This window comes from Delphinapterus leucas, chromosome 10 (genome assembly GCF_059928025.1).
Source record: "Delphinapterus leucas isolate spDelLeu-1000000601 "Yukka" chromosome 10, BTC_Dleu_Yukka2, whole genome shotgun sequence".
In the NCBI taxonomy this organism is placed as follows: Eukaryota; Metazoa; Chordata; class Mammalia; order Artiodactyla; family Monodontidae; genus Delphinapterus; species Delphinapterus leucas.
In genome coordinates, this window is record NC_143138.1 from 51,587,077 (window position 1) to 51,607,989 (window position 20,913).

The following is a 20,913-nucleotide window of genomic DNA, read 5'->3' on the forward strand; positions in this document are numbered from 1 at the left end:
TGTGGAAGAAAGAGGAGAAAAGACCAAAAAGACAAAGAGGTGCCCAGAGATATATTCTGCTGCTTCCCAAGTTTGCCTTGATCCAGTTTCGCTGGAATATATTTTGTACCATGAACAATTAAGGTTAAAGTATATTATTATATCCAAACTGCGTGTCTGGTCTCAAAGGAGCTTTGTATTATAAAAATAAAAATAAGATAAACAAGTACATATTGGAAACTTTCCAGTACCAGCATAGATAAGAAAAACACAGCAACAAGGAATATTTTTCTAAATCACCTCTCACAACTTTTAATAATTTGTCTTCTTTAATTTTTGAGGCTTGAAGTAGCATAAGTACAAAGTTGAATGCTGTCTCTACTCTTTACTGTGTGATCTTGGATAAGTCACTTTAACTCTGATTCCCAGCTTCCTCATCTATAAAATCTGAGTGATAATACCTACTTCTCATGATTGTTGTTTAGGGATTCACTTATTCCTCTAAAAAACATTAATTCAGTGCTGAAGGGAATCAGAATATACCACTTCAAAATATGCCACTTTGGCATGTGGATCATTTTGAGCTCAAGACAATTGAGAACAGATGCAGAAAGAAACCTTCTCAGAGCTTCCCTTGTCTGACTAAAAGCAGAAACTTCTGAGAAATTAGAACTGCCATAAATTGCCTCTCCAGGGGAGTTGCATGGCCATAAAGAAGATGAGAAATTGAGCACCAAGATGAATCTGCTGTAACAAATGTTACTAAAATAAACCTTATCTTCCATTAGTTTCCCCATACATAAATACATTCCCATAATTTATCACTCCTAGAAGCCCAAACTTCCCCTTCCCCTTATCTTGTCACTTCTCCACAATTTATCACCTTTTGTTAAAATGGAATATAAGCTTCTAATCTAACCACTTCTTTGGCTTTTCACTTCTTTTTTGTGGAACCCTGTGCACATATTGTAAAACTGAATAAAATTTGTATGCTTTTTCTCCTGTTAAGCTGTCTTTTGTAAGTTTAATTTGCAAGCCTCAGACACTTAACCTGAGAGAGCAGAGGAAAAGTTTTTTCCTCCTCTACAATAACTGTACTATAACTGAATGTCAGATACTGGTAGGAACTCAGGATACAGGATGAATCCGGTTATATTTCCTTCCTTTCAGGAACGGATCTGTTGAATACAGGATTGCTTGGACTGAGTCTTAAAAGATGATTCAAAATTCAGTGGACAGAAATCAGGGGCTGGGGTAGAGGGCCATCCCATGTGGAGAGCTCTGCTTAACCAAAGACTGACATAAGCAGCAGACATGAGCATTAAATGAGCTAATAGTACCTGAGTACTCAATAGGTGCTCAATAAATGTTCATTTTTGTCTTTTCTGCATTCTTCTCTGGCAATAACCCAACTGATGCCATAAGTATTCATTTTAAAAATTAAAGAAGTGCTATAAGTGCTTAGCTACTCCAAGTTCGGTCTGTGGACCAGAAGCCTTGGTATCACCTGGGAGCAGGTTAAGAATGTAGCATCTCAGGTCCCAGCCCAGATCTGCTGTATCACAATATACCTTTTAACTAGATCCCCAGATGATCTGTATGCGCATTAAGGTTTGAGAAGCACTGACAGGGGATAAGGAAGGGAATAACTGCACTGACAGATGAAAAGGAGATTCCAGAAAGCAGAGAACTTCAAGAAAAGCTCCTCAAATGCAATGGCTACAACAGCATCAGGTGAGGGTAGGGTCTGTAAGTGATCTGGGACGGTTGATACTTCCAGGCATCCTTCATCTTGAGCAATGTCCCCTTCCACTAAGTAGCCCATTCTCACCCTTTCAGTCCTATTCTCAACCTGTCTCCCTCTTCTGACAATGTCTTCTTGCAATTTAGGAAGCACAGCTTAGATGCAAATAACGAGAGGCTCAAATAATGCCAGGCCTTCTTTAAACAAGATCAGTCAGCCCTCGCCAGCAGCTGAGAAGTGTGGAATGAAATTCCCTAGTTTAGACAGCCAGATTCCTTTTGCCACTTCTAAGCACCATGGCAGCTTAGAACAAGCAGAGCTGAGCCCCAGTTTTCATGCAAGGAAACTGCTAGGACTTACAGCCTGAGAGGGTTTGAGTGAGGCAGAAGGAAACAGACAGAGGCAGACTTCACTTGCCACAGGGCTAAGGCAATGCAAGGAATTGGTACCTACCCGGCCCTGGGCTTGGCAAATGTCCATTGGTTCTACACCAGATTTCTGTCTCTTTTTACTGTATTCCACTCTTCCCCACCCATCATTTGTACTAGTTAACAATTAGGTAAATAATTAGATAGATAAAGTTGGCGAGAAAAAAACTTCTTTTCTCACTTATGTTTAATAATTAGGGGCATGCAAATTAAACACAAAAGACACATTAACCCAAGAAAAGACAAAGATTATTCACATAAGTACATGGGAGCTTACAGAAAATGTGGCTCAAAGAAGAAGTTAGAGTTTGGGGCTTATATACCATCTTACCAGGAGAAGAGGAGGGGGAGAAAGGGCACCTAGGAGAAAATGAATGACTTTGGGGAAAGAGAAACAGTACTCTAGGAGAGTAGATGGGGAGGTATGATGGTTTCGTAACAATGTTTGCTTTTGCAATTTCTCATCCCAATGCCAGCTTCTCATTTTCCCCAGTATAGGAAACCTCCTTAGAAGGGGGATTTATGGCAATTGAATTCTTTTGGAAGATTCTACTTTTAGACAAATAAAGGGGAGTGGGGTTCAGACAGACCCTCCTCTGCATCTGTTGATTCTCAAATGTCCGTCTTCAGCTCAAAATAATTTTATGCCACATTTGGCATAATTTCCTTCAGTAATTAGGAAAATAAAGGGACATAAAGAAAAACACACATGCTATCTCTGTATCACATGCAGGTGCGCACACACGTACCACCAACTGGAAATAACTGCTAACCTTTTATTATGATTTGTTTTTTAATCTCCTTTCTTTTCACTTTTTGGCACAGGGTTGGGATCACGCTATATACAGTATATAGTTTTGCTTGCTTTTTCTACTTCACATTTTCAGCTTAGTATTGGAGAAGTATATACAAGAAAAACTTTAAAATTTAATTTAAAAATTATGAAATCTTTCAATATAAAGTTCAGAAAATAATATAACAACCATCCATGAATCTACCACCAGGATTTAAGAGACAAGACTATTTTGCTATATTTGCTTTGGATTATTCTGGAAAAAATGTCACAAATGCACTTAATGTCTCCTGACAAACCCTACCACCCACACCTTTCCAGAGGTCACCACCATCCTGAGACTGGTATGTTCCATTCTCAGGCTTATTTTTTTTTTTTTCCCCTCAGGCTTATTTTTAACTGTTGCCAATAAAATATATCAATGTTTCTTGGGGTTTTAAATTTCAGCAAATGGTATTATGTTGCGAAAAGTTATCCTTTTGCAGTTTGCTTTCTATCAGTCAATATTAGGTCACCTTGATGAAGATATCCTTTCTTCCATTTAATTATACTAATGGAAAACAGGCACCCATTGTTCTGTTAGAAAATGTTTCAGTTTTGCAAAGGCCCAGAGCTTAGAGCTGATGGCAGATGGAGCTAGATGGTACCTCCCTTCCATTCCTTTTTGAATCTATTCATTGTCGGGGGACTCAAGGAGCATTCTGGGAGAAATGAGAGCAAGCTCAAGGCCCCCTTCCTGTTAAGTGTCAAGGTGTATAGACACACTGAATGTGGCACTGGCAGAGATCAGGTGGCAGGAACAATCAACAGAGAATTCTGAAGTACCCATCATAACCATGGGGAATCTAAACTGAGACTCAGATTCCAAAGCAAGCCTATTTCTAGGCATAGACTAGAGAATATCTGGTTATGAACACTTTTTGTGAGGATGTGGGGCCCAAACTTCACCTGATCTAGCTGCCCTGGCTCATGGGCAGGAAAAGGAGGAGGGGCTGGGGCAGGTGGGGCTGTTTGTGTGTACACATGGCAAGAACCAGTCCTGTGAGCAAATTTGTTTGATTGCCCTGTACAGTGGCGACTCTATCATGCGGAGACCTTGTCTCCTGTGGCCAGATGCACAGTGTGTGATGGGCTGCAGCAGACACCACCTCAAAGGGGAGCTGAGAGCAGTGTTAGAGGCAGATGTGCTAGAATTTCTGCTTTTCCTCTGCAAGGTGGTGGTGCTGAGCTTTTGCTGTCCTTGGACTTGCCTAGGGAATGTGATCTGAGATAGTGAAGGATGGACTTTTCTTAATCAGATCCCATTGGTTCTGTGCCAATAGATTTAACATTCAATGAAATGTGACCCATCTACACATTCTCCAGAAACCATGTGCAAGCATGGTCATAGCAGCACTGTTCCCATCACCCCCAACTGAAATCACTGCCACATCCTTCAACAGTAAATAGGTGAATAAATGGTAAACAATTTACATGATAAAATTTTCTACACCCATGGGAATGAGCAATCCACAGTAAAGATGAACCTCACAAATACAATGCTGAATAAAAGAGACCACATACAAAGGAGCACAAATTGTAAGATTCCGTTTATATGAAGTTCAAAGACAGGCAAAATTAATCTGTGCTGTTATAAGTTGGATTGTGGTTGCTCTTGGCATGGGGTAATGAGTGAAAGTGAACCAAAGTGGACTTCTGGGGCCCTGGTGATGTTTTCTTTCTTGATTTGGGTACTAGTTAAAAGGGTACATTTCAGTTTGTGAAAATTCCTCAAGATTTACGCTTATGCCCAATTTTCTGTATGTATATCATAATTTCAAGGAAAGTTTTTAAAAAGCGATTTTATTTTTTTCTTCAAGCTGATGAAGTGAGGCTTACACATGGAAGATTATCAAAGCCTTAACTTTATCATTCACATCCCATGGCCACTGGTTGAAGGTCAAGACACACTTTCATCCCTCTACCTGAAACAGCCCAGTCTAATGATCTAGCCATCTTCCAAGTGTCCTCCCAAAGACAGCGTTGTGCCCTGACTTCTCCACACCCCTTCTCCAGCGTTCTCTGCACTTCTATGAGAAAATGCTAGAAATCTGTGAAAAGAGAACAGGGAAGAGTTCTCAATCCCCAGGACAGGACAATGGAGATAAATTGATGATCGGAGGGCAGATGGTGCCCACCATGTAAACATTCGCAGGAGAGGGGAGGCCCAGCTCCGACCTTGCAGCATCTATATTTACCAACCTAAGATTTGCCTCATTCAAGTTTCAGTGAGCATTTTAAGCCCTCATGTTATCACAAGAAAGAAGCATCAAACGAGGAATCCTCTCAGTCTTAAGGCCTTGCTTGCCACTGGACACTGTGAGCTCCAGGCAGGCTTTTAATTTTCTGCATTTTAACCCTGGTTCTTGCCTCTAACGTCTCTCCTTGTGTGGCTTTTTTAGGCAGTGTCTTTATTTTTATTTTTTATTTTTTTTTCTTTTGCGGTACACGGGCCTCTCACTGCTGGGGCCTCTCCCGTTGCGGAGCACAGGCTCCGGACGCACAGGCTCAGCGGCCATGGCTCACGGGCCCAGCCGCTCTGCGGCATGTGGGATCTTCCTGGACCGGGGCACGAACCCGTGTCCCCTGCATCGGCAGGCAGACTCTCAACCACTGCGCCACCAGGGAAGCCCTAGGCAGTGTCTTTAGATCACTTAATTCTGTTTCAAACATTTGCCTCTGTCATACCAACAAGTCTGAATTTGCCTATTAGATTCCTGTTGGCTAAATCTCTTTCCTGTCAATCCCTCACTAAAAGACTGCAGTACAAGTTGAAAGGATTTCCCTGAATGTATAGGGAGATATTTCCTTCCCTGTGAGCTGTGTGTCCAGTGGCAGTGCCGCCTCTTCCAGGTGGTTTGTGGACTTCGAAACTTTCTAAATGTAAAATGTACTGAGATCTGGGCTTCCCTGGTCGCGCAGTGGTTGAGAGTCCACCTGCCGATGCAGGGGACACGGGTTCGTGCCCCGGGCCGGGAGGATCCCACATGCCGCGGAGCGGCTGGGCCCATGAGCCATGGCCACTGAGCCTGCGCATCCGGAGCCTGTGCTCCACAACAGGAGAGGCCCCAGCAGTGAGAGGCCCGCGTACTGCAAAAAAAAAAAAGTGTACTGAGATCCAAAGATGATACATTACTGGAAAAACTAAGCCCTAGTAATTCCCTTTGTTCTTTGTATGGCATCTCCATTATTACATTGTTCCCACACAGCACCTGACATATTAACACGTTCTCAATATATGAGAAGGAAGGAAGGAGAAAGATGAAAGAGGAATATGAGACGATTATCTTATTATAGTCCAGAGGTCTTTTAGTCTTTTTTCACATTTCAAAATCAACTAGTTTGGCAAGATACACTGTCAAATAATTGTTCTAAGGTTTAAAAAAAGTTGTAAAACCCTTTAAAAAAGGGTTTTAAAAAAAGTTGTAACCTCTTCTTGGATATTCATAATGCACACAAGAATACTAAAGCTGCTGGAAGTTCTACAACAGAGAAACATGTCTGATTGGGGTTTCTGCAGAGTATTCCATGGAATCCTTTTAGGATCTTCTGTTAGATCTTTTAGTATCATCCAGCCACATCCTACAGGACCAGTGTTCTTCAGAGCATCCTCTGGCAAATGCACCTTTAACTCAACCAGATATGATTCAAAGACTGTCAGTCTGAATTGTTCCCATGCAAAGAGTTTCTGAACCTGTAGTTATCACCACCATGAACTCCTGAGACTGCACCAAAGGCACTCTGATTAAACACCTGCTCGTGTGAAGGCAAGAACACATGACTCTATTGTACTACACATACTGTGCATTCTACACAGACTCTGAGCCTGAGTTGGAAGGAGGCGACTGAGTCTCAGGGGTTTCAGATAAAGTGACTGTAGGCAGTATGGCTGTAACAACCGGGTGAGAAATGGCACACTCTGGAGGTCATTACAAATGAGTCAGATGACTGAAAGACAGATTTATATGTGTCACCTAATCCTGGCATTCAGTTTCATTCTGTATGGTTAATTTCAGGCAGCAAAACAAAGCATTGAGTACCTCTCCAAATTCAACTGCAGACAGCCATGCTTAACAAGGGGGAAGAAAGCAAGTGTCTATTGAGACCAAAGTTTGCAGATGTCAGTCAGCCAATGATAAAAGCAATCTGATCCTGTCCTGTATGGAAAATAATGGAAAGTTGGTCTAGTTGTGGTATCTCTCATGCCAATAAGAGGGAGGTAGGATGTGACCTCTCATGCAGACATTTTTTTTTTTTTTGTCACCAGATGGATACTCTACCAATAATTTCAGTGCGGGGATGCACTGACATCTAGTGGACAAACAGGTGGTTGACATTTTGGCCATAAATGGTACTACTGTAGGAATTAGTAAACTACATAGTAATGGTATTTGAGAAAATTTAGTTCAAATAAAATTTAAAGTAGGAATATAGATTTTCTTTTTTACCATGGTTGAAGCCAGTTAATTAAATTTGTATGTAAATTAATATTACATGTTTTTTGACTTGTGAATTTGTTTTTATTTTTATTGGGCTATAGGGGATGGGCTGGGAAATATCTCTGTAAGTTATGCCCTACTAGGGAAATGTCCATTCTGATTTTCCTGGGACAGCTTTCGGAGCTTTTTCTTTTTCTTGGAGCTGCTGCTCTTGCTGGCAGTAGCCTCTTCAAGTCCACTGCTGAGAGGTTCCTCCTTGGAAGAGAATTTCCTCTTTTTCTTGGGGACCCTCTTGTTTCCTGACTCTTCAGGGTCACTATCTGGTTCCTCTTTGGGGAAAGATTTCTTCCTCTTGGTAAGACTTCCACTGCCAGCTGTCTCTTCAAGATCACTAACCAGCTCCTCCTTGGAAAAAGATTTCTTTTTTTGGGGTTTGGAGGAGACAGATGGGGGTCTTCCATTCCATTCTCCTGAGGAGCCTCCTGGGGCTTTTGCTTTTGCTTCTTTTTGGGTCTTGCACTTGTCTCCTCACATTCCTCCAGGGTACTACTGCTGTTTTCTGAAGACGCCAGGGCTATTGCAGCCAGCCTTTTCTTTTCCTTCTTCAAGCGTTTCTTCTCCTGTTTCTCCAGCTTCCTAGTAACCTCAGCAGCCGCTTCCTCTGCCTGAACCATTGCCTCCTTCATGACATCCAGATTCTTTCATGGAATCTCTCCCGTCTCATAGAAGGACAGCCACTCCTCAACTTGTTCTTGAAGCTTCTCCCCAAATACACTGGTAGGTACCTCAGAGAAGCAATCAATTTGTGAGGCAATACTGCATTTGTCTGCCAGGTATCGGGAGATGCGGCCTTTGTTCTTGGCAGCTGCTTGGCCAATGAAGGTAGAGTGGAAAATGAGTCCATATTTTGGGGTGTTACCCCTTGTCTTCAGGGCTCTGGAAAGTTGGTCCCTGTGCTGGGCCCAGGGAATCACTCAGACACCAGGACTGAATATTACATTTTGAAGACTTTTTCTTATTAACAATACCATCCCTCTGTCTTGTGAAATACTGGTGGATGGTTGGATGACTACCAGAATTAACAAGTTTACACGTAGGTAAAGACAGATAACAGAACACCAGAGATACCCAAAAGAAGGCATGAAGTGCTGTCCGTTTTGTTTTTGGAAAAGAAGTATTTTATCTAATTATCAAACACAATTGAGTTAGTAGGTTCCAGCCACCTTCCAGTAAGGAATTTGAGAATTTTAGAAGTTTGGTCAAAAAACTGCAAAGCTGAAAACAATTATGCCAGATGCTACTCTGGTAGGGCGAAGAGGGCATTTCAAGTCCAAAGAAAAGGCCTGTGTGTCCAGTTTCCCTTGAATCACTGATCAAGGGAGTCTTTGAAATAAATCTTATTTAACTAGTTCACTGAATGATACATTGTGGGAAGTAATTAGTGTTAAGATGTGAGGAGAAAAATAGACAACATCTGTCTCTTTGACTCTTGGATTGTGAAACAACTGAGAAATGGACTCACGGCGTAAATCAAACCAAGATTTAAGAACATAAATCCTACTCTGGGTAAAACAGATTGAAGAATGCTGCTCAAACTGTGCCCAACATAGATTCTTCTAATATTGCCATTTCCTCCTGTATTAAATTTATACTGATACAATTACAGTGCTTCTGTCTACTTCCTGTCTAGTTTCTACTTTTTCCAAAACTGTATGGGTTACTCACAATTTCCTGTATCTGTTCTTCCTTAATATACAATGATAAGACAAGCATTATCCAAAATTTGGAAATAAGGTAAAGAGTATGACTTTTCAATGGGATGTCTTTTCAATGTCATATTATAATTTTGTTTATTAGGCCTACACAAGGGACTTTTTAATTTCCTAAGAGAATATACCTGTATTTGACTTACAACTTATTATTTGAATAGAGCTCAACTACTCTGAAGCTACATGTTAATTTGTATAGTTCTTTACTGAGAGGCTGAATATACAAATGGGCAGTAGCCAGACCATGTATAAAAACAGAACTCTGACCCACAACTTACAAGAACCAGCCCAGGAAACCAATCCATCATCTCTAGTAACCAGCCCTGGAAGCCATATAGCTGTAGATTGGACCTGTAAGAAGTAAGACCTCTATCTCTAGTATTAATCCAGGAAGCCAAACAATAATCTCTGTAACAATCAGTCCAAAATGGCTAAGACTGGATCAATAATTGATAGCTTTCTAATTTTTATCCCTGCTTCCAACTTAAGAACAACCAGAGAAAGCCAAATATAAACCCAACCAATCACACAGAATGCCCTGCTTCTATTCAGCCCACCTGTGGCTTCCCCATGCCAACAGCCTTTGTCAGGGCACACCCAAAGCTTCCCCTTTTTTCCACTATAAAGCTTTTCTCCTCCTCTTCTGCCTGCCATTGAGTCTCTTCCAAAATGCAAGTGATAATGGCTGACTCCCTTGCTATAGCAAGATCTGAACAATAACCTTTGCTTGTCTGGTTGATCTTCATTCATTTCCACAGTCCAGTATAAAACAAAACCTCAAAGGTTAATGTTTCCTTTCCCTGTAGAGCATTAACCAGTTTTGTATGTAGCCTAGCAACCTTCTTTTAACAATCTTTTGCTTAATGTACAGAAATAACTGTACCTTATATGCTCTTGGAACCAGTTTTCCTATCTTATTTGTTCCCTCATTAATCAATTGACTAAACTGTTGACATGTGTTCATTCTATATTTGTATGGGAATGATGTTTTTAAGTTTGTGAAAATTACACATTGACCAGAGAAAAGAAACAGAATGCCTATAAACATCTAAGGAGAAATTCAAATCTGTATTTTATTAAAGCTGTATTAAAAGAGGAAGCAGCATACTTACTAGGTCTACAGGATGTCTTCAATTTATTTTAATATTGTGAAATAGCTGTCCTAGATATCTGTTGAAGAGATTTGCCAAAGTTACTCAGCTCATGGACTACTTGGAATTACATAGCTCTGAGTGACCCAACTTGAAACTTAAATTAGTCAGTTTTTGCTGTGTAACAACCCTCCAAATCCTACTTTCAGAAACATTTATTTTTCTCAGTCAAAGGTGTGCAAGTTGGCTACAGTGGCTCTGCCTCAGACATGAGTAGGTTCAGATCTGCTCCACCTTTGGACTGAAGGCTATTTGGGACAAATTCTTCCTATAGTGATGACAAAAGAGCAAAAGAACAAGCTCAACCATGCAAGCAACCTCATCTCATGTCATCCAAGTCACCTAGCAGAGCCCAAGTTAAGGGTGGGGGCAGGGCATATACTCCTCCCACAGTAGTAAGCACTGCGAAGTCTCAGGTCAAAGATGGAGGATGTATTCACCCCTGACAGGGAGGCAGTAATCTCATCTAATCTGTGGCAAAAGCAAAGCAAAACTACAGAGGAAGCAAGAGCTCGGCTGGCCAGCTTTCAGAAGGACTGGCATCCGGTCGCAGACCAGATGTGGAAGATGGCAAGTGAGGAAGAGTGACACACCCCGAGCTGGTGTAATCAGTTCTGGGAGATCTTCGGAACGCTTTGGCAGAGTGAAAGTCACAATTCCAGAAGCGACCTGCAGGTACGTATGAATCAAGCTTTCAAGCCTGTGTCAGCTCTGTGATGGGATTCTCAGGAATGATCAGGCGTTCGCCCAGTTGTGCTCCAGTTCCCAGAGGCATCGACTGAACTGGAAGTAAACCATGCCCTGCAAGCAGAGCCTGAGGCTTTGGGAATAGAGGACAAATATAGTCTGAATACACAAAATAAATATTATATACTAAATAAAATTTCTGAAAATCTTACTGGGCAGCCAAATTCTGAGTAATGCTCATAAAACTGATGAAATTAAAGCTAAAGTCTAACATCATTGATATGCCTATTTGTATACATCCCAGGTTTGTCAAGAATTATTCTCTCTTAAAATATCAATAGCTCATTGATTGTGATAGATGGCTTATTAGGCATAAGTTTTATTTTTATATGAATAAATTTGATGAAATGTTGAAAATGCTCTTACATAAATAATAAAATCTGTATTTCAACTATCAAATAAGCTACGATCACTACCTTCTTCCCTTGTAGCTTACCCAAATGTCAGTGTCCAGTTATAGGGCCAACTGCTAAAAAAGTTTAGATGCCTAAGAGAAAAATGCTTCACTTTGCCACCGAAGTTGCTTTTTTCACTCAGTGTTATTTTTGTTAGATTGTCTCTTATACATGTAGTTTTAGTTCACTCGTTTTCAGTGCTACATTGCATTTCATTGTCTGTGTATTCTGGCTTTTAAATTCATTCTTTTATTAATAGTTATTTAAAGTTATTACTTCAGTTTGCCATACCAAAATATTCTTTTTCCTTACTTTATCATTTATCCTTACACATATCCTCACGTCACTCCCTCAGGGACACGTATCATGGTTGGAGTTTAGCACCAAATAGTTGCACGTAATGTAAAGAAGGGCCTGCTGGGGTGACGTGCTGCCTCTCCAAGATTATTCAGGTAAGAGAAATATTTAAGATGCTCTAGGCTGGACCAGGCTTGGTGGATTTTGACTAGCTTGTTCATGCATCTGTGGCCAGTTAATGGGAGGCTGACTGGTTCAAGATGGTCTCACATTTCTGGAGGTTAGGGTTGCTGTTGGCCTGTTGGCTGGGGCAAAGGGCAGCTGGGCACATGTCCCTTATCCTCCAACTGGCTCCAAAAGCAGGGTACCAAGATGGAACCAAAGCTCCCAAGGCCTTTTAAGTACAGGTATAGGCTATACATCACCTCTTCCACATTTTATTGGCCAGCCAGCTCCCATTCAAGGGCAATATTCCAGCTATCTATATTTCTATATAACAAACCACCTCAAAAGTTACTAGTTTAAAACAACAATCATTTATTTTGCTCACCATTCTGTCATTTGGTCAAGGCCCAGTGGGGACAATTCATCTCTGCTCCACCAGATGTCAGCTGGACTAAGGCTGGAGGATCCACTTCCAAGATGGCTCTGTCACATGGCTGGCAAACTCCTCTCCAGGTGAGACTCTCAGGGGGCAGGTTACATTTCTTACATCATGGGAGATGGATCCTTAGAGACGAAATGGAAGCTGCTAGTTTCTTTTTTCTTTTTTTTTTGCCACACCCAAGGAGTATTTAATAAAGAAAAATATATAAAAAGGATTATATACCATGAGGAGGTGTGATTTATATCACATTTAAGAAAACACTGGCTAACCCCAAATCACGAAGATTTACTCATGTTTTCATCTAAAAGTTTTATAATTTTAGCTCTTACATTTAGGTTTTTATGATCATTTTGAGCTAATTTTTATGTGTGGTATCCTTATGCCACAAAATTTGTATAATTTTGTAGCTTTAAAATCTGGAAGTATGAGTCTTCCAACTTCGGGTTTTGGGGGTTTTTTTTTCAAAATTGTTTTGGCAATTCTGAATCCTTGAATTGTCATATAAGTTTTAGGATCAGTTTGTTGAATTATGAAAAAAAATAGTCAGCTGGAATTTTGTTGACTCTGTAGATCTGGGGAGTACTGCCATCTTAACAATATTAAGTCTTCCTTCTGATCCATGAACACTGAATGTCTTTCTGTTTATTTAGATATTCTTTAAGCTCTTTCTAGAAGGCTTTATGGTTTTCAGTGTACAAAGCTTCCACTTCTTCTATTTAAGTATTTTATTCTTTTCGATGCTATTGTAAATGGAATTGTTTTATTAATTTCGTTTCAATTGTTCAGTACTTATTTTCAAATCTGGATACTTTGTATTTCTTTTCTTGTCTAATTTCCTTGGCTCCAGCAAAATGCTGAATAGAAGTGGTGAGAGCAGACATCTTTGTGGAAGCTGCTAGTTTCTTAAGGCTTAGCCCAGAAACTGATATAGCATCACTTCTGCCATATCCCTTTTGTCAAACCCTTACCACCCAGATTCAAGGAAAAGGGAGAATAGTGGGGCTATATATTAAAACTGCCATAAGTGGGCTCTAGATTCCAACCTTGATGGGAGAAGTGATAATGTCACCTTGTAAAGGGCATGAACACTGGAAGAGGGAAAAAGTTGCAGCCATTTGCACAATCAGTGTGAGCAGGAAGAGGGAGAGATTTCTGGTTCAAAATTTCTTCTCCTTTTAACAAAGTTACCACTTACTTGTCTTAGCCTTATGTTAACTATAACTTATCAGTAGCCACCCTGAATTTTCTTTAGGCTGTCTTCTCTGTGTCTTACGGACCATAATGAAATGACCTAGGGGCCAGCCAAACAGAAGCATTCATTGACTCTCCCCAATCTCGTTTATACTCTTCATACATGACTCCGTGGGATACAGCCACTCCTTCAGGGAGGAAATTCTAAACTTCATGCATAAATTACATTCCCAAACACCTGCTTTCCTTTCCTAGGCAGCAACCTGATTTCAGGAAAAAGATCTGACCTCCTGAAAGTCCTAAAAATAAAATATCTACAGCATCCACCTCGTATGGTTTGATTAAACCTGTTCCAAAAGCTCCAAGCCAATTCCACCTCCTGGGGAGCACTGAGGTGGTGACAGCTCTATCCACTGAGTACAGATTGAGACAATTTGAGTCAGTCTTGGATTATGTGCTTTTCAACTGCTTTCAGTTAGGACTGTGTTTGGCAACAAGTAATGGAAAACTTTACATATAGTAGCTTTTAAAAACTGAGTTGTTTCTTTTTATTTTAATGTTTATTTATTGAAGTATAATTGATTTACAATGTTGTGTTACTTTCAGATGTACAGCAAAGTGATTCAGTTATATACATATTCTTTTTCAGATTCTTTTCCATTATAGGTTATTATAAGATATCGAATACAGTTCCCTGCACTATACAGTAGGTCCTTATTGTTTATATATTTTTACATGGTAGGTTTCAGGAATCATTTCTATAGTTTGTTTTTGTTTCTTTTTATGCACCAAGAAGCACAAGTCTCTGGCAGCCTTGTGATGCAGTCAGGTACTTAGGCTGCTTTCTGTTTGGATTTTCTTATTTTGTGGTTTTCATCCTCATGTTTGTACCCAAGATGCTACCAATCAGCTCTTTAATTTCTGGATTGAAGTTACTATAATGATCTTCCTAGGGAAAGTGCGTTTAAAGTTGTAGATAACAAACAAGAACCACAGCCAAGAAACATAAAGAGCCCAGAGCCTTCATTAAGTCAATCCTGAAAACACTCTTAAACTACCCATATCTCTGGTTTTTTAAATTACCTTTTTATTAAATAGATTGGTCTTGAGTTTCTTCTCTTTTTGGAACAGAAAGAACCTTAAGAGATACAAACCACATTCTGAAGGTCTCCCAATCTGTCTTTTAAAAATATTTATTGAATGTATTTGCTTTTTACATTCACATAACAAGACTTCACATGGCAAGAGTTTGGAACATGAGGAATTCCTGAACTGAATTTGTGGAAAACTGGAAATGTTGTATTTAGAGGGAATAGATAGCCACGAATGCTTACAACAGAAATAGAGACTGAAATTTATTGAGCTAATCATCAGTGTGAGAACTTAGAAAGGAAATACAGAAAAACTCCAAAAAAAGGGAGAGGAAGATGAAGAAAAGAGCTTAAGTTTAGGAAACAAATCGAAGATAAAATATAGAGGATTAAAAGCTCATACAGGAAATGTAAACATTCTTATAGCTAAATTACAACGAAAACTGTATCTATCAAAACTTGTAGGTTGCAAAACTCACTGGGGGGACGAGGGGAAGATGGCGGAAGAGTAAGACGCGGAGATCACCTTCCTCCCCACAGATACACCAGAAATACATCTACACGTGGAACAACTCCTACAGAACACCTACTGAACGCTGGCAGAAGACCTCAGACCTCCCAAATGGCAAGAAACTCCCCACGTACCTGGGTAGGGCAAAAGAAAAAACAGAGACAAAAGAATAGGGACGGGACCTGCACCAGTGGGAGGGAGCTGTGAAGGAGGAAAGGTTTCCACACACTAGGAAGCCCCTTCGCGGGCGGACACTGCGGGTGGCGGAGAGGGGGAGCTTCGGTGCCACGGAGGAGAGCACAGCAACAGGGGTGCGAAGGGCAATGTGGGGAGATTCCCGCATAGAGGATCGGTGCCGACCAGCACTCACCAGCCCAAGAGGCTTGTCTGCTCACCCGCTGGGGCGGGCGGGGCTGCGAGCTGAGGCTCGGGCTTTCGTTGGAGCGCAGGGAGAGGACTGGGGTTGGCGGCGTGAACACAGCCTGAAGGGGTTAGTGTGCCATGGCTAGACGGGAAGGAGTCCGGGAAAAGGTCTGGAGCTGCCGAAGAGGCAAGAGACTTTTTCTTCCCTCTTCGTTTCCTGGTGCGCGAGGAAAGGGCATTAAGAGCGCTGCTTAAAGGAGCTCCAGAGACGGGCGCGAGCCGCGGCTAAAAGCGCGGACCGCAGAGACGGGCAGGAGGCGCTAAGGCTGCTGCTGCCGCCACCAAGAAGCCTGTGTGCGAGCACAGGTCACTATCCACACCTCCTTTCTGGGAAGCCTGTGCAGCCCGCCACTGCCAGGTTCCCAGGATCCAGGGACAACTTCCCCGGGAGAACACATGGCGTGCCTCAGGCTGGTGCAATGTCACTCAGGCCACTGCCGCCGCAGGCTCACCCCGCACTCCATACCCCTCCCTCCCCCCGGCCTGAGTGAGCCAGAGCCCCCTGAATCAGCGGCTCCTTTAACCCCGTCCTGTCTGAGCGAAAAACAGATGCCCTCCGGCGACCTACACGCAGAGGTGGGGCCAAATCCAAAGCTGAGGCCCTGGGAGCTGTGAGAACAAAGAAGAGAAAGGGAAATCTCTCCCAGCAGCCTCAGAAGCAGCGGATTAAAGCTCCACAATCAACTTCATGTACCCTGCATCTACGGAACACATGAATAGACAAGGAATCATCCCAAATTGAGGAGGTGGACTTTTAGAGCAAGATCTATGACTTTTTTCCCTTATCCTCTTTTTGTAAGTGTGTATGTATATGCTTCTGTGTGAGATTTTGACTGTATGGCTTCGCTTGCACCATTTGTCCTAGGGTTCTATCCGTCCACTTTTTTTTTTTTTTTCCATAATATTTTTTATTTTAATAACTTTATTTTATTTTACTTTATATTTCTTCCTTCCTTCCCTCCTTCCCTCCTTCAGACAACGAATCATCCCAAATTGAGGAGGTGGACTTTGAGAGCAAGATTTATGATTTTTTCCCCTTTTCCTCTTTTTATCAGTGTGTATGTGTATGCTTCTGTATGAGATTTTGTCTGTATAGCTTTGCTTCCACCATTTGTCCTAAGGTTCTATCTGTACATTTTTTTAACCTTTTTTCTTAATAATTATTTTTCAATTTAATAACATTATTATATTTTACTTTATTTTATTTCACTTTATCTTCTTTCTTTCTCTTCTCCTTCCTTCCATCCTTCCTCCCTCCCTTTCTTCCTCTCTTTCCTTCTTTCCTTTCTTCTTCCTTCCTTTTTCTTTCTTTCTTCCTACTTCTACTAATTCTACTTTTTCTCCCTTTTATTCGAAGCCGTGTGGATGAAAGGCTCTTGGTGCTGCAGCTAGGAGTCAGTGCTCTGCCTCTGAGGGGGGAGACACAACTTCAGGACACTGGTCAACAAGAGACCTCCCAGCTCCACATAATATCAGACAGCGAAAATCTCCGAGAGATTTCCATCTCAACACCAGCACCCAGCTTCAATCAACAACCAGGAAGCTACAGTGCTGGACACCCTATGCCAAACAACTAGCAAAACAGGAACACAACCCCACCCATTAGCAGAGAGGCTGCCTAAAATCATAATAAGTCCACAGACACCCCAAAACACAACACCAGACGTGGACCTGCCCGCCAGAGAGACAAGATCCAGCCTCATCCACCACAACACAGGCACTAGTCCCCTCCACCAGGAAGCCTACACAACCCACTGAACCAACCATAGCCACTGGGGACAGACACCAAAAACAACGGGAACTACGAACCTGGAGCCTACAAAAAGGAGACCCCAAACACAGTAAGATAAGCAAAATGAGAAGACAGAAAAACACACAGCAGATGAAGGAGCAGGATAAAAACCCACCAGACCTAAAATATGAAGAGAAAATAGGCAGTCTACCTGAAAAAGAATTCAGAATAATGATAATAAAGATGATCCAAAATCTTGGAAACAGAATAGACAAAATGCAAGAAACATTTAACAAGGACCTAGGAGAACTAAAGATGAAACAAACAACAATAAACAACACAAAATATTGAAATGAAAAATACTCTACATGGGATCAATAGCAGAATAACTGAGGCAGAAGGACGGATAACTGACCTGGAAGATAAAATAGTGGAAATGACTGCTGCAGAGCAGAATAAAGAAAAAAGAATGAAAAGAACTGAGGACAGTCTCAGAGACCTCTGGGACAACATTAAACGCACCAACATTCGAATTATAGGGGTTCCAGAAGAAGAAGAGGAAAAGAAAGGGACTGAGAAAATATTTGAAGAGATTATAGTTGAAAACTTCCCTAATCGGGGAAAGGACATAGTCAATCAAGTCCAGGAAGCACAGAGAGTCCCATACAGGATAAATCCAAGGAGAAATAGGCCAAGACACATATTAATCAAACTATCAAAAATTAAATACAAAGAAAGCATATCAAAAGCAGCAAGGGAAAAACAACAAATAACACACAAGGGAATCCCCATAAGGTTAACAGCTGATCTCTCAGCAGAAACCCTACAAGCCAGAAGGAAGTGGCAGGACATCTTTAAAGTGATGAAAGGGAATAAACTACAACCAAGATTACTCTACCCAGCAAAGATCTCATTCAGATTTGATGGAGAAATTAAAACCTTTACAGACAAGCAAAAGCTGAGAGAGTTCAGCACCACCAAACCAGCTTTACAACAAATGCTAAAGGAACTTCTCTAGGCAAGAAACACAAGACAAGGAAAAGACCTACAATAATGAACCCAAAACAATTTAGAAAATGGGAATACGAACATACATGTCGATAATTACCTTAAAAGTAAATGGACTAAATGCTCCCATCAAAAGACACAGATTGGCTGAATGGATACAAAAACAATACCCATATATATGCTGTCTACAAGAGACCCACTTCAGACCTAGAGACACATACAGACTGAAAGTAAGGGGATGGAAAAAGATATTTCATGCACATGGAAACCAAAAGAAAGCTGGAGTAGCAATTCTCATATCAGAAAAAATAGACTTTAAAATAAAGACTATTAGAAGAGACAAAGAAGGACACTACATAATGATCAAGGGATCGATCCAAGAAGAAGATATAACAATTGTAAATATTTATGCACCCAACATAGGAGCACCTCAATACATAAGGCAAATACTAACAGCCATAAAAGAGGAAATTGACAGTAACACATTCATAGTAGGGGACATTAACACCCCACTTTCACCAATGGACAGATCATCCAAAATGAAAATAAATAAGGAAACACAAGCTTTAAATGATACATTAAACAAGATGGACTTAATTGATATTTATAGGACACTCCATCCAAAAACTACAGAATACACATTTTTCTCAAGTGCTCATGGAACATTCTCCAGGATAGATCATATCTTGGGTCACAAATCAAGCCTTGGTAAATTTAAGAAAATTGAAATTTTATCAAGTATCTTTTCTGACCACAACGCTATGAGACTAGATATCAATTACAGGAAAAGATCTGTAAAAAATACAACCACATGGAGGCTAAACAATACACTACTTAATGACAAGTGATCACTGAAGAAATCAAAGAGGAAATTAAAAAAGTACCTAGAAACACATGACAATGGAGACACGACAACTCCAAACCTATGGGATGCAGCAAAAGCAGTTCTAAGAAGGAAGTTTACAGCAATACAAGCCCACCTTAAGAAACAGGAAACATCTCGAATAAACAACCTAACCATGCACCTAAAGCAAGTAGAGAAAGAAGAACATAAAAACCCCAAAGTTAGCAGAAGGAAAAGAAATCATAAAAATCAGATCAGAAATAAATGAAAAAGAAACGAAGGGAAATGATAGAAAAGATAAATAAAACTAAAAGCTGGTTCTTTGAGAAGATAAACAAAATTGATAAACCATTAGCCAGACTCATAAAGAAAAACAGAGAGAACATTCAAATCAATAGAATTAGAAATGAAAAAGGAGAAGTAACAACTGACACTGCAGAAATACAAAAGATCATGAGAGATTACTACAAGCAACTCTATGCCAATAAAATGGACAACCTGGAAGAAATGGACAAATTCTTAGAAATGCACAACCTGCCAAGACTGAATCAGGAAGAAACAGAAAATATGATCGGACCAGTCACAAGCACTGAAATTGAAACTGTGATTAAAAATCTTCCGACAGGGCTTCCCTGGTGGCACAGTGGTTGAGAGTCCGCCTGCCAATGTAGGGGACACGGGTTCGTGCCCCGGTCCGGGAGGATCCCACATGCCACAGAGCGGCTGGGCCCATGAGCCATGGCCACTGAGCCTGGGCGTCCGGAGCCTGTGCTCTGCAACAGGAGAGGCCACAACAGTGAGAGGCCCATGTACCGCAAAAAAAAAACCTTCCGACAAACAAAAGCCCAGGACCAGATGGCTTCACAGGCAAACAGAATCCAACAGCACATTAAAAGGATCATACACCATGATCAAGTGGGGTTTATTCCAGGAATACAAGGATTCTTCAATACACGCAAATCAATCAATGTGATACACCATATTAACAAATTGAAGGATAAAAACCATATGATCATCTCAGTAGACACAGAGAAAGCTTTTGACAAAATTCAACACCCATTTACGATAAAAACCCTGCAGAAAGTAGGCACAGAGGGAACTTTCCTCAACATAATAAAGGCCATATATGACAAACCCACAGCCAACATCATCCTCAATGGTGAAAAACTGAAAGCATTTCCACTAAGATCAGGAACAAGACAAGGTTGCCCACTCTCACCACTCTTATTCAACATACTTTTGGAAGTTTTAGCCAAAGCAATCAGAGAAGAAAAGGAAATAAAAGGAATCCAAATCGGAAAAGAAGAAGTAAAGCTGTCACTGTTTGCAGATGACATGATACTATACATAGAGAATCCTAAAGATGCTACCAGAAAACTACTAGAGCTAATCAATGAATTTGGTAAAATTGCAGGATACAAAATTAATGCACAGAAATTTCTGGCATTCCTATACACTAATGATGAAAAATCTGAAAGTGAAATCAAGAAAACACTCCCATTTACCATTGCAACAAAAAGAATAAAATATCTAGGTATAAACCTACCTAAGGAGACAAAAGACCTGTATGCAGAAAATTATAAGACACTGATGAAAGAAATTAAAGATGATACAAACAGATGGAGAGATATACCATGTTCTTGGATTGGAAGAATGAACATTGTGAAAATGACTCTACTACCCAAAGCAATCTACAGATTCAATGCAATCCCTATCAAACTACCA

The 20,913-nt window shown here is 40.7% G+C and overlaps 1 protein-coding gene across 1 annotated transcript in view; it reads right to left on the reverse strand.

Annotated features, from left to right (window-relative positions):
- The window catches only part of GADL1 (GAD like acidic amino acid decarboxylase 1), a 390,875-nt gene extending 375,581 nt beyond the window's left edge, over positions 1 to 15,294 (reverse strand). Inside the window, exon 1 of the mRNA XM_022553949.2 lies at positions 12,332 to 15,294. The gene's annotated coding sequence lies outside the window, so the exon portion shown is untranslated. The remainder of the gene's footprint in view (positions 1 to 12,331) is intronic.
- Between the last annotated feature and the right edge of the window lie 5,619 nt (positions 15,295 to 20,913).